This window comes from Pinus tabuliformis, chromosome 4_2 (assembly GCF_031772625.1).
Source record: "Pinus tabuliformis cultivar Carrire ecotype Pingquan chromosome 4_2, CPIR1, whole genome shotgun sequence".
Taxonomy (NCBI): Eukaryota; Viridiplantae; Streptophyta; class Pinopsida; order Pinales; family Pinaceae; genus Pinus; species Pinus tabuliformis.
Genome location: NC_142304.1, coordinates 163984675 through 163998846, shown reverse-complemented (window position 1 = coordinate 163998846; position 14172 = coordinate 163984675).

The following is a 14172-nucleotide window of genomic DNA, read 5'->3' as shown; positions in this document are numbered from 1 at the left end:
AACTTCAATAAATCCAAGTATTCATTCATCAAGATAACCTTATGACTATAGGGATATACATTCTTCATGATGTATGCACATCGACAATATTTTACTCTTCTTAACAATCTGCTTGGTTAATGGAAAATTTCATCACCTGCAGTTCGTTTACGTTTTGTGTTTGACTCATTATTTTATCCACATTTTGTCATCTCAATCATCTTTTATTAAGCATCTTCATTTTCTTTTGAAGGCACTCTTGAGCAACCACTAAGGTAATGCAACAATTGATAAGAAATTTGGAATAGGAAAAGGTAAGAAACCATGGTTAATTCATTTTTGAATTCTCTTTTATTTGAATTTTTGATATTTCGCTCCATGCTTATCATATAAAGATTCAAGTCCTCTTCATATACATAATTGGTACATTATTTGGGATTTTGAATCAATTTCAATCTTTTGGGGCTGATATAAATTCGGAATGGAAAAGCGAAGAGAACAATCATTGCTGCAATTCATTAAGAAGCATATCTTCATTCTCATTTTTTATGGATTTGGTTTACTTCCAATTCCTTGAACATGAAACATTGTTTTCTTCTAGTTTACTGCTTGCTTTAGTTTAGATTTAATAAGTGATGATTTTGGGTCAATAAGATTTCAATCAATTCAACTTCTTCATGCTTTTAATTCTAATTAAAAGAAGAAATTACCTTGTATTGGAGAAAATGATATTTCTCAGGTAAGATTAAATGAAATTCTCCAATGATAAGTTTCATATGCCCACTTTCATTCATTTTCATTTCTTTACTTTTATTTTATGTTTTATTTTTAGTTTTTTGCTTATATGAAACTCTAATTTTGTAGGTCTTCATGAACCTTTCGCACCTCTACTAGATCATATTTGGAGTTTATTCTTCTTTGTTTGGTTTACTTTGAAGTTCTTGAGAGAAGCAGTGATGATCCTCATCGAATCAGCTAAACTAGGGAGTTTTTGAAACTTTATTCTGTTTCTTGAGCATTACTTTTCTCAAAAAATGGTTAAGATGTTTTTATGCAGGTTTTACTTTGAAACAAGAAAATTGGCAGCAAACAGAGACTTCTCATTTAGTATATTATCTATCATCACTGTTATTCACCCTTTGCATTTTGAGAGCTTCATTTCTTATAACTCTACAAGATAAAAAGTTTAAAATCTCAACATAAAAACAAATATATATATGCTTATCTTATTTTACTTCTTTTGTTGAGACTTTCATATAAGTAGTCTTGTTGGAGTTTATCTTTTAAATTTATGTTTTTCTTTCAACTTTCACTTTCTTCATTTTTACATTTTTTTTGAGTTTGTTGATTTTTTTCATACTTTAGTTTGGATTTATTTTCCTTTTGCTTTCAGTTATGATTTTATTTTGGTGATTCCGCCATGATTTATGTGACAATTCTTTTACTCACCCAACAATGGTTGACATACATGGGAAATATTTTAACTCTATCTATTTCAGTGAATTTCATTTAGCATTAAAGACATAGCTTTATGGAACCATAAAACCATCTTGATTTAAATATTTCTCATGGAGAAGCACACATCCTTACTAAGTAATATAGTTTAGCTTTTCAAGGAAAGAACTAATTTGAGTTTAACACAATGGATCCCGCCAACCCCTCCACTTTATAAAAGCCTCTGGTTAATAGTCGTGGGGAAGAATTTGGAGTCAACATTATGAAAGTATTATATCTATTAACGTAAGTTTCTATTACCATCCCACCTCTTTCACTCAAGTACATCATAAACCAAAACCTTGCAAAATGTGCTTATCAAAAGGGTGGTTAAAGAGGAAGTATGGGAAATACAAGTAAACCCATCGGGGCTATGGATGCTCGTTGGTAGCGAGACTAGGCTTGTATGGCATAAAAGACAACTTTTTCGAGGTACTGTTCAAGCTTGCTGGAAACGAAGCGATGTCAGAGACTATTCATAAAAATGGATATATACTTTATTAAAAAACTCATATTTGTATTTTCTTCTATTTTTCATATGAGGTAACTTTAAAATAAAATTTTCCCAAAATTTGAATTTATGACTTTTAATCTATCTTCTTTGATTACTTATCTTTACAAACTCATATTGCTTAATATATTTATGTGGAACCCACGAAAATGTTTTATTGTTAGACGATTTCGTTAACTCCATTATTTTTAACTTTTGGGTAAATTAAAGTTCATTATCTTTAACCAGAGATAACTGATTAATCCCATTGTGTCGCCATTGTTATAGGGAAAACCCAAAACCCCCCATTTTTCATTTATTTTCTTCAAATAATAGGGACCCTTTACATTATTTTTTGGCTAGACACCTTTTATGATTCTCATTTACTTAATTGTCCTACAATTTTGCCATTTTTTTTTCATCAGATTTCTATTTTGATTGTTTCATTGAATTCGCCTTTTAGCAAGCTTTTCATCGATACTTGTTTTGCCTCATTTGGTTAATCGCTTTGTAAATGGCACTCCTTTGAAGTTTGATCATTTTGTCGCTTAAGTTTAAAAAATGTACAAAATGTATAATATTTTAACTTTTGTAATTAAAATAATCACTCATTGTAAATATTAACTCTTAGTTCATTTTTATTAATTTTCTCATGTTTCGCTAATTGTCCTACAAAATGCCCCGGATGCGGGTGTCTGATGGCAAGGAGGGCAGGCACGTGGTCGGTCACATGGACAAGTGTCTGAACAAGCCTGATATGAGGTGGTGTACAGGGCTTTTAATGCTTTTAACACGCGACATTAATTCCTCAACAAGACTCCCGGTTAACTGTGCCATGGAGCACCATATCCGTCGCTCTCCTGATGCTTCCGAGTTCATTTCTGCTGCTCCAGTCTCTTGGGATACTGTGGTCAGGGTAACGAAGAGTCTCTCCCTCAGCGTGGCAGTGTTCAATTACTTTCCAGGTTCATTCGCTCCACCTCAGGGCCTGGCAATGCCGCAAGAACGGCTCAGGATGATAAGTAGGCGAGGAGGCTCCAGGGGCCGCGCCATCTCGCAGCGGTCAACCTCCCCGACGCGCTCATTCACGGAGGTGCAGGATTCCGGGCGAAGCAGTCCTCCTGGCACAAGATTTGGTCGTGGCAGAGGTCGAGGGCACGGTAGACGGAATAATTGTGAGCATGAGGCACACCCCACGGTCCACTATCGAATCCCCTGCACTCTTGCTCATTCGACCTTTAATGTTTCTGTCACAATTGAGAAATGTGAAGATCCCAGAGGCTAGGTAGATGCTCCTCCAGAAATGCCGGATGTCCAGCGAAGGGCGTCTCCAATGGACAGTCAACGCCCAGTCTCAGGAAGCTCCTCGATGGTGAATCAAGCGGTCACTGCAGGTCCAAGCGAGCCAGTGCAGAGAGAACCAACAGGCTCGGGGGCTCGGTACTCAGATACGGAGGACTCTTCACAATTTGGCTACAGAGTTGTAGAGGAACCATACACCACTGATGATGATTGATCTCTCTCGGCTCTCCGCTAAAGGCAGCTTCAGCAGCAGGAACACCACTCTGTTTTGCTTCTTGACTCATGCCAGTATCGGGTCTCTGTCTGTGTTTAGCAATGTTTCGGGTACTTTACTGTCTTTGTTGTCTCTGTTTAGCCTTGTTTCGGGCACTTTACTGTCTCTTTTCAGCCATGTATATGTGTCGGGTCTTATAAGAGGCTGTATCAAAAATGGAGGTCCTCTGAGAACTAACAATGTGAACACTTGTGCAAATTGCCAACCTCTTGGCAAGACTTTCAAGGCCATAGCCTTGCTGTAATTTTTGCTCTTTTTGTATAATAATAGAAGTAGACAGATCTAGAAAAAAAAAAAATTGTCCTACAGAATGACCCAGCTAAATCATAGAACACTTAAAAACGTGTTTTCAGGATCTCAGTGATTTATTCCAATTTCTTATTTTAAAACAAATTGCCAAACCCGAAATTTCAAAATTGCAAAGTGGTTGTAGTTCATTTTGCAGAATTTTTAATTCTATATGGGCCCCACTTCAAAACACCTCTTCCTTTCCAAAACCCTGATTTTAAAAAAACGCCAAAATAAAATCGTCGCTCTAAAAAATCTGATTTTTAAAAAACCGTCAATTTTTTGATATCGCATATTGACGTATCGGCATTGTTGATTGAGCAGACATTTGTCTGATATAACAAAACCCCTAATCGGTGATAGAATTTATGTGATTGGCTATTTTGGTTTTAATATAAAGTTTTGTAAATACCTTATGACTCCCTCTCTGTCCTCCTGCTTATGTCACGCTCACCTCACTCCACACTCCACCCTCCACCTCACCTCCTTATCACTCCACCTCACCTTCCCCTCTTCCTCCATTAACTCCATTCTAACTTGAGTTTAATTTGTTAAAAATTGGATTAATATGGTTTTATTATAATATATGAGTTATATTTCTATTATAATTAATTTATATTATAATATTAATTTTTTTTAAATATAATATAACATTAATATTAATATAATTATATTATGTTTTAAATAATTATTAAATCAATTTTTTTATTTACTTTGATTATGTTTATAACTAAATTTTAATTAATTAATTTAATTGTAAATACAATTAAATTAGTATTAATTAAAATATAATTGTGATTTAATTTAGGATTAGATTTTAGTTAAAAATTTTGATTTTTAGTTTAGGCAATACATTTTTTCAGAGTTCTCGCAATTTTGACTCCTCAATTTTGAAAGCTCATAAGTTGAGTTTTACCTAGCTAAATGAGGCTCAAGACGGCTCAAGGATAGGTAAAATCGTGGAGAATATTTCTGAAGTGGTTTCATAACCAAGTTTCATCATTTAATGGGTTTAAAATTCAGCAGAAGATCAAGCTCCGAATTTTTAAACAAAACAAATTTTCTGAGTTTAATTTTCCTCATTTTCATTTGTCCACGGCATCTACGAAATGCATATCCATTTATCTATGTTCTCATTGACCAAATAGATCTTCATAGGCATCAATAGAAAGCTCATATTTCTTTTTATTTAATTATGTAATTGAGTTTTGATTGGATATGTTTTATATTCCAGATTTAGTATTTTGATTTTAATTTGCAATTTAATTAAATTTTGATTGGTTTTTTGCAGGGAAACAGTTCTAAGAGATAAAGAGATGAAGATTCAATTAATGAGAGTGCTCCAGCAATAGAAGAATATGTTTTTGAGCCAATGAAAATTTATTGAGCAGAACTACTCTTCAAATAGCTTTCTTATTGAGAATCCTTTTTTTATAAATAGTAGATTGTAGAATGTATTAAGAGGCTTCTCTTCTCTGCAAATCTGGAATTCTTAAAAGAACTATTGTAATGATTATTTAGAGTTGTAGGTGAGAGGAGAGAAAATCTCATATCTGGGGCATTATTGAGGATTTTTCTTTTACATTATGAATTATGTATGAAGGGTAGAGCTTGCACTATTGTAGCTCTTGTTTTAACAACAGGAGTTCAAAGCATTGTAAAAGATTGTTTGAGATCAGAGCCAGAGAAACAAATTCAATAAATTGGTATTTATAATACTATTGTTTTAAATACTAATTTCATTTTATGATGACATAAATGTGTCATTTTATTCATATTTGTGCACTATTGTCAATGTGAGTAATTTGCCTCAATTATATGTTATTATTTATATCTGCTCTTATGGATTGAATTCTGATTTTTGAGTAACTACTTGCTCAGAAATATGTCTTTTAATTCTATATAACAAACAATAATATTTTGTGAACTATTTCCTTATATTATTGTTTAATCATTTGAATTATTGATTTAACAATCAATATCATTTTGTGAACTACTTCCTAAATGTTGTTGATTGGTTATCTCAGATAAGAGGTCTTTGCTCTGAATATGTCTAGGTATTGATAATGTTAGTTAATTGAACTACTTCATTAGTTTGATATTCATTATAAGACAAACATATTTAAATCCCAATCAATTAAATATTTTTCTCTCAATTGGGTTAGATCTGTATCTGGCTAATTGAGATAGGCTTAGGATTTATTTCCTTTTTCTTGCATTTAGAATAATTTTGCATTTCAATTTAATTCTATATTTCTAGAAGTCCTCTTCTCAAAAAGGAAAACTTTAGTTGTGGCTTGGTTGAGCCCCAAATCAGCTTAAGGATCACTTTCTTTCCTGATCAACAAAAGGGTTGATCTAATGTCTCTCCTCTAGTGGTAGATGAAATTCATATTTTAAGCCATTAGAGATAAAGAGAAGGTAGCTAGACCTAGTTTAACTAGTTTGAACCACCATTTCAACGGAAAAGCAAATTCTCTAAGGTCTGGATCTGGTGGTCTCCCTTATAGTGTTATAGGTAGAGTATTTCGAGCCTTCAACACGCGCACAAGTGTGATATATGTAGGAGTGAAAACAACAAAAGTGACACCAGTGATGGGAGGAAAACATAAAGACGACACTTGTAAAATGAAAATGACACTGAAAGTGACACAGGCCAGAGAAAAGATAACATGAAAATGACATTTATTGAAGTGAAAGTGAGTGAAAGTGACAATCGTGAATGTAAAAGAAACAGTGTGCAAAAGCGATAGTTAAGAAAACTCATTGAAATAAAAGTACAATTGCAATCAAAGTGAGGGAGATTGTCAATGAAGGTGCGCATTGATTGTCGACATGAGTTGAACATTGCATCTACACCATCTTGATGGATTGTGTTATGCCTATTCAAGCTTGAATAAAGGAAGGTGCATTCATAATTTTATCAAGGATTGAGGATGTGTGAGCAAGTGACTTTGACAGTCAAAACTTTGAGAGGGTGACTTGAACACTTTACAAAACATCAATCGACAATGAAGTGACCATAAACGAAAAATCATGAGATCCTCAATAAGATGCAAAATTCAAGTGTGAGAAAAAAAATTGAGGGCATTGATCGAAGCTTCAACACAACCCAAACATCAAGATCATGCACAAACCATCTAACTGTTGATGTCAATGCCCAACTAATTAGATGACTCCCCATGGTTGACATCAATGGAAACACCATACTACCAACAATATCCCCCCTTGGCATTGATGGAAACCTTTAGTCACATCACCAATCTAATCATCTTTCCACTATTGTTCAGTTGGTCTCCTTCTCACTCTAGTGGTTGGCTCACTCTCCCCCTTTTATGTCAATGGAAAAGGGTGGTCAAAGATTCGTTGAAACACCATGTTGACACTGACTATGCACTATTGATAATAAAAAATTTTCTGATGAAGGATGATCAATACATAACTCCTACAAAAATAGGCATTATAACCAAGAAAAATATGATACCTCTTGCAACCAATCGACATAAATGACTATGTCAACACCATGAGCTTCCTCTCATTGAGCATGCTCCACCTGAACATGTGTTATGTCTGCAAGTAACTTCTTGTTGTTCCTGCTGACCTAAATGTTCATTCGGGCTCTTGATCACACCATGTTGTTGTTTCTACTCATCTTCAACACTTCTTCATATGATCTATGCAACTTCATGTGCTCCCTCATAGGTTATGCAGGCCCCACATGTGCTTCTTCATACTTTCCTGATTAAATCTGAGAATAATGGACTGCGGTGGATACTAGCTTATCCTACTCAAAATCTGAAGAGGAAGGTATTTTCCTCGATCTCTTTCTTTTTCTCACTCTTCCCTTCAACACATACACAAAGTTTGGGGTCATAATTCCTCTTGCAATTACTCTCTTTGACCTTTTTTTTACTATGCACAAGCTTTGGGAGTTAAAGATCACTTCCTTTCCTCCATCTACCATCTTACTCACACTCAAGATATTTTGCTTCAACCCTTCAACTAAAAACACATCAACTACATTAGTTTTATCATCACCAAGGTTGGTCTTTCCTTTTCCCAACACCTTAGCAAGTGTATTATCTCTGAGAATGACATGGCCATATTTGGTCTTCCTCAAGGAGAGGAAACTGCTCTTGTCCCCTAACATATGATGAGAATAACCATTATCTATATACCATTAGTCATCATCATAAAACATTCATAAGGATATACCACACTTCACTTGTTTCTCCTCCTTCCTCTTTCACACTATGGTAAGCTTATTTTTCGCATTCACATTCTCCTCTTGTTTTCTACTAGGCCTACTATGAATTAGTTGCTCATTTGTTGAATCTTCCTTGAATAACCTAACAAGTTACATTCTTTATACATGTGACCAAAGTTGTGACATGCATAGAATTTCCAAATGACCAAGGTACGAGGCAAGGGGATCAAATCCTCTGCTAATTGTGCCAGATATCTACCTTATGTATAATCTCCCTCCACTTTGTGCACGAGATCAGCAATCGAATGCCTTGTGGCCAAATAGGTTTCAAGCAAAACAATAATTGTTAATTGAACTAATGTACCTGATGGTTGGTAATATCCTTTTTTGTCCTCGTTGTTAATACCATTGCATACTCTATTGATTAGATATTCACATTTTGTTTCAATAGTTGGTTGCAACATGTCCAAAATTGTAGAATACCTAGCACTCTACATCATCGAATAAAGGAGAAAATGGGTTTTGACTTCTCCTTTCAAAATTTCTAGCTATGTCATACTCTTCTTTTATAGTCATAGAAGATCCTCAAGGTACATTTTTTAATTGATGTTGGATATCACACCTGTTACCTCTCTTGTTTCTCACACTTCTACCATTTTCCACTACATGCCTTTTATGTGATGCATTGTACTTTACATGTGCATATGAGCTACACTCTCACTTTTGACAACCAAGATTGTATTTGTTCAGGGGAGATCTTTGGTTGCTAATCATACTTTCTGAAGCCTTGGTTCTCTTCTGTAGCTTCAGTTGATTGTCTTTCTCTTCAATTTGCTTCCTAATAGAGAAAATCCCAACCTCAAATTGTTCAACTCAGCCATCTTCCTCTCTCATTTGGTTGCCCTTTACATATTCAACTCTTCTAGCCTCCTCTAATTGTGTCTTCAAGCTAATGACTTCTTCTTTCATCTCAACCTCCTTGGCATCAAAGATATGCAATAAATTTTCTTGATATTTGCATGCAGTTGTTAGCATATTTACTTCAACGGATAGATCCTTGATTACAACCATGGCTAAATCAAGTTCAATCTTAAGAACCAATGCATCATCAACCTAATTGATCATATATGAATTGTTATCATCACAACTATCCAATGTATAACTCATAAACAATTCATCAATATTTTTTCCTTCAAATATGTTCAGTTGCAGTACCTCCAGTTCTTGATTTTGTGATTTCTCCTCATGAAGATCAGTTATTGAACTCGCACTAGGGGAATAATCTCTTCGGGCTAAGTTAATTCCTTCTGAGAGACCTTATTTTTATTTTATTTTTCTATTCTTCTTCTCTTTCTCTCCATTATTGCTGCTACTATCTCCTCCATTAAAAACCTGCAATATGTCCCATATGTCTTTAGTAGATGTTATATATGTTATCTTCTCCAGATCTGCATTATGGAGATTATCATATATCACACTTTTCTCAAGCATTCATCTATTGCACCTTCGCTGAAAGATGATCCTTACTATAAACTTTAGACACCATACTCTAAAAATCATATCCACAAGCTAACAAATGAGATTTAAATTTTTCTTTCCATAGTTGATAATTTGCAATAGTGAGCATAGACGTAGCTTGATGATCCATTAAAAAAAAAAAAACTTGGATAGTCTTTTCAACGGTTAAAATGCACTTGAAAAAACCTTCTATGCTACAAATTGTTGGGATATTAACAATATTAAGTGGGGGGGTTGAATCAGTATTGTACCAATTGATTAATTCTTAAATTGTTTTCCCTTCCTTACAAACACTGAATCGTCAACTGATTAGCAACTCAATATAGGGAAAATAACATAAACATATAAATCATAAGAGCAACAACCATAAACAAAAATAATCATGAGAGAAATGCGTCAACACAACATCACACATGAGAACATAGGATATAAGGTGGAAACCCTTCCAAGAGAAAAACCAACATCAACTTGTCTTAGACTTCTTCTTGTTATCAAAATATTTTTGTTACATCATATCATATGCCACCACCAGTGTGCAAACCCAGACTTGCGATGCATGCAATAACCAACTCACTCTATGCCACTACCTAATGGAAGCCACCACTCCTTCAACTATGCAAAACACCACCTACGTGATGCCCTGATCCCCAATAGTTATTTTGGTCGCCACCGAAAGGAAGACACCACTCCTAAGTTATCAATCCACAACCCAAAGGAAGCCACCACTCCTTGAATCAACAAACCACTACTTCTCGACAAGTCACCACTTTCCCAATAAAGGCCTTAGCCTTCAAGTTCTCGTGGACCACATTTCATCCATTTTCAAAATAGGGCCCACCAATCTTTGCATACAACAAAGGTGAGCCTTGTTTCATTGATTTTCATATTGGACCCATGTATATCCTTCTTATCAAACATAATATAAAATATGCTCATACAATCATCATATCAAAACCTCTCTCTCTACAACTCAATCACACCAACATAATCTCAACTCTATGCAATACAAACTACCACAAACCCTACCAGTAACAAACTCTCACTCTCAACCTCAACATATGCACTCAATACCAAATCCTAGCAGCATCACACTCTAACTCAATACCCTAGCAAACATAATCAAACCCTAGCAATAGACGTGCCAATATATAGACAACATTACTTCAACTTCTCTCACTCTTAACCGTACATCATAGATAATAGCATATAATGACTCCCATGGCAAATACTCTCAACCACTCATGACTCAAACACTCAACAACAGTATACATGCATGTGGCATCAATGTATCTTTGCAATCTAAGACATGAAAACACAATATATTGACCTCTCCTCAGAATACATGAGCCATAAAAGCTATAGGGACACACAAGACTTAAGAGCATATGGCAATGTATGACACCAGTAGAATACATGCCCAACAAAGCATTTCCTGCACCATAAGCATGTCAGTATAGTGGCCTTTGCATGATTAATCATGATAGGCCTTCAAAATGTCATAAGTTTCATCCTCCCAAACATAATGTTGGATTATATGATTTGGCCTTATATGAAAGAGATGTACTTTCATCCATGAGTACATGGCACTTTATCGAACAAACTTTTAACATTCTCTACACGATAAATGGTGTGGAACGTTTTGTATAGCTAGATAGTTAGTGATATATGTGAACCAAGGCATATTAGTAGATAAACCAAATGAGTGTTCATCAGGAAAGGTATCTCCTACTGGTATAGCTTTGTTGGGTCCCTATAATACTAGTGATTACCCCATTACTATTGTATTTATATCCCTTATTTATATTTTGTGCCCCTATTACCCCCATATTGTTATTTCTGTGCCCCATAGAATCCCTCTATTGTTATTTTTGTGGCTTTATATTATTATTGTTAGGTCGGCTGGATTATATTGTGACTCCTTAGACTCCTATATATAGAAAGGAGGTTTTTTCATTTGTATCATCCAAGAATTGTTCATTTATGTAATGTAAAGGAGGTTTCCCCCTCGAAGAGGCTGAATTCTAAGGCGTGGATCTCTCTTTTCCATCTTTTTGTGAGCTGGTTTCATAACATTTGGTATCAGAGCTTTGGATTCTAGGGTTTCGCTGCTCCAAACAGGTCATCGTGGCATTTTCGCTATAACTTTTTTTTGTGACGTTTCAAAAGTCTCAAAAAAAACCCATTTGAGAATAATTGGTGCTGAACCTTGGGTCAGAATTTCAGAGCTTTTCGCGTGATATTTTCGGAGATATGATCTGAGGAAGTTGGCCTTTTTGCAGACTCTTGAACTACATTCAAAACAGGTGACCTGGGGAAAATCGTCATAACTCTCTCTCTGAGGATCGGATTGAAATTTCGTAAAAAGGTACAGAAAGAGGACGGAATGTAGTTTCTTGTATGTGTGTTTCAGATTCAAAGGTTGAAACAGTGACTCGTGGCACGTCGTACAAGTTCGCTCTACTGAACCAGTCTAAAAGCAAGTCATTGTGGGAGATTTCACATAACTCTTACTTGGAGAATCCAATTTGGCTCAGACTTGTGGCATTGGAAACGCAGAAGGCTACTACAAGTAGCAATTTCAGAACTGGATGATCCGAAATTACAGAGATACATCAGATTCAATATCAGGCTTCTATAAAGTGAAAAAAGGTGTGTAGTTTTTTTTTAAATTTTTTATCTAAGTTTGGTTTAACGGAATTCAAAGGGCATAGTAAAGCATTATTATCAGTAACTGATGCCCCGAGGAAAGAAAATTCAAACACCTAGTAAGGAACCTGAAAGCTCTAGCATGACTCATGAAGAAGAGGAAGAAATGCTACATGATATATCAAAATTACAAGAACAAGTGCAACAAATGTCACGCTCACAAAAGCTAACAGAAACTAAGATAAGTGGCATGGAATCTAAGATAAATGGCGTGGAATCTAAGATAAAGGGCATGGAAGCTAAGATGGAGGATTCGATGGTAAATTTGAAGATAGATTTGAAGACAGACATGGAAGAATTGAAGAACTTGCTACAAGAAAGGGTCACTAATGGTGAAAAGGTAGTAAAGGAAACTCATGATGAGAACAAAAGAAATGTTAATCATGATTCCATAGACTCTAATGTTGGATCGAAGACTCACCATGTTCCAAAAATCGATATGAGGAAGTTTGATGGCAAGGATCCCGCCACATGGATATTACAGATGGAGCAATTCTTCGATCTCAATAATGTGCAAAACACACAAAAGGTACGTATGGCAACTTTATATTTGGAACCAAATCAGTTTGTATGGTATCAATGGCTTTGTTCTCGTAAACAATTTATCACTTGGGCAATTTTTACGGAAGAATTGATAGCACATTATGAGGATACAAAAAGCAACACTTTTTTTAGCCAATTGATAAGTCTCAAACAAAAGGGTTCAATAATGGAGCACATTGAGGAGTTCCAAAAATTGAACATAAGGGTAAAAGATATTCCAGAGGAGCATAGGATTGATGTGTTCATAGGGTCTTTAAAGGATAATATCCAACATGATGTGCGCCTTTGGGAACCTGATTCATTAGAGAAGGCATTTAGGTTAGCAAGAAAAATGGAAAGCAAAATTATGGCAACTAGGAAGCATACCATTCACAACTATAAAGATGGAAGTGTTGTTGCCCATAGTCTTCCACAACCTACAAGGTTGACACCACAACAATTGGAAGAAAAAAGAGCAAAAGGGCTTTGTTACAATTGTGATAGCAAATACACAAAAGGTCATAAGTGTGCTGAGAAGAAATTATTCTACATAGATTGTGAAGAGGAAGAAGAAAAGGAGCAAGAAAGGTCAAAAGAAGAGGATATATTCCAGGAACAAAGCCTAGATGAAGAACAAATAAATCCGACCATATTTTGTAATGCATTGGCGGGAATTACCACTCCTCAAACCATCAAGATAGAAGGACAAATCAAGAAGAAAAAGGTAATAGTGTTGATTGATTCAGGAAGCACCCACAATTTTATTCATTGTAGGGTAGCAAAAGAATTGAATTGCTTCCTATATCCAGCACCAGAGTGTCAAGTGATGATTGCAAATGGAGGAACAATAAATTGCTCTGGAAAGTGCCATAATATCAAGCTATCCATGGGAGAATATGTATTGACTAGCCCAATGCTTTCCATTCCAATGGGAGGTGCGGATGTTGTACTAGGAGTCCAATGGCTACAATCCTTGGGTACAATAGCTTTTAATTTTCAAGAACTTTTCATCAAATTTTCTTCGGAAGGAAAGGAAGTTGAATTAAGGGGTATTGCAGGGAAACCAGGAAAGATAATCAGCTCTCATGGTATGACAAAGCTTCTAAAAAAGGAGCAAAGAGGTGTAATTGCACAATTATGCTCGCTAGATGTTTCCACATTGGAATCATCTATTTCTCCAGATCTCCAAAAAGTCTTGGACAATCATTCCAAGGTATTTGAGACTCCCAAGGGTCTCCCACCTATGCGTGATCATGATCATGCTATTCATCTGATTCCAGGAAGTGTTCCTCCAAACATCAGGCCGTACAGATATCCCTATGTCCAAAAAAGTGAAATTGAACGTATGGTTGCAGAAATGCTAGAGGCTGGTATAATTCAACCGAGTCAAAG